A 1,343-nucleotide genomic window follows, 5' to 3' on the forward strand; every position below is an offset into this window, starting at 1 on the left:
AGCTGGATTCTACCAGACCAGGGCCCTCTGCTGGGAATTCTACAAGCCAAAAACTCTTCCCAATGCACCACAGAGGCCTCTGAGGAACTTTCAGCAACCCAAGATTTCCTCAGAAAACTTCCACTGTGCCCAGGGCTTCCATCAGGCCTCCACAAGCTCAGCAGTGGATCTGACTCCTGCCAGCAGGCCTCAAGCTCCACACAGGACTTCCATGAGTTCACCAATGGCCATGATGGATTCCAGCAGGCCCAGAGATTCTTCTTTCCTTTCCAGTGGACCTGGGAAGGTGAGAAAGAAGTGCCCAAGAACCCCAAGAAGGACACCCTTCCAAGCCCCTTTGCTCACCCCATGGCCACCCCAGAGAGACCTGTCCCCACAGAGCTCACCTCTGCTTCTGCCTGAAGCAGGCAGGGCCTGGCAAACACAGGCAATGGCTCCAGAACAGGCACCCACAGCTGCTGATGGCAGCCCCAATGCACCACCCAGCGCCATCTGAGGCCTAAAGGGCTCGACCCTCCAGACCTTGAAGGTACCTCTGGTGCTAGTCCAGGCATGAGCCAGACTGACCCAAGCTCTGCCAGTGCCCAAACAGAAGCAGCAGGTTGCCATCCATGGCTGACTTCAAAATCCACTCCAAGGAAGATCATCCTGCATGACCTGGCCACCAGCACAAGCCACTCAGCAGCCTGCCAGCTGCCTCAGTGCCTGCCAGCAGGGCAGCAGCTTCCAAAAAGCCTTCCATTAGCCACCACCAGCTCTGCTGCATTCCAGTGGGCTTCAAACTTCCCACAGGACTTCCACTGCACCAGCAGTGGCCCTCTAGAATTTCAGCTCTCCCAGGGCTTCTATCAGGCAGACCCAAAGCTCCCTACAGGATTCCCATTGGTTCATCAGTGGCCACGATACCTTCCAACAGCAATTCTACTGTCCCATGAGTGCCCTGCAGTCATTGCAGTGATCCTGCTGCAGCAGACTCAAAGCTTAACTACTCTTTAGCTCAACCCCCTGCCTCAGGAGAGAAGGTTCTTTTAACTCTTGATACTCCTCAGGCTCCTAGAAGCTCCTGAACACTCAAAGAAATCTCTTCCCATCTCTGGGTGGTCAAAAGCCTCAGAGAAGACACAGATCAGCAAGAATCCAGCAGGAACACTGCTGAGTTAGGGAAAAGGCCTTTAGAAGCCCTAGGCCTGCTGGAAAGCAGCAGAGCCACTTACCACAAACCTGATGGAACCTTTCCAGGTGCTTCCAAAGACTTCCCTGAGATGTCCCCTACACTCTACAAAGATCCCCAACATTTGGGCACTGTGGGCAGCAATGTCTAACATAAAAGCAAAAAGACAGGA

The sequence above is a fragment of the Pogoniulus pusillus genome, unplaced genomic scaffold (genome assembly GCF_015220805.1).
Source record: "Pogoniulus pusillus isolate bPogPus1 unplaced genomic scaffold, bPogPus1.pri scaffold_50_arrow_ctg1, whole genome shotgun sequence".
Lineage (NCBI taxonomy): Eukaryota > Metazoa > Chordata > Aves > Piciformes > Lybiidae > Pogoniulus > Pogoniulus pusillus.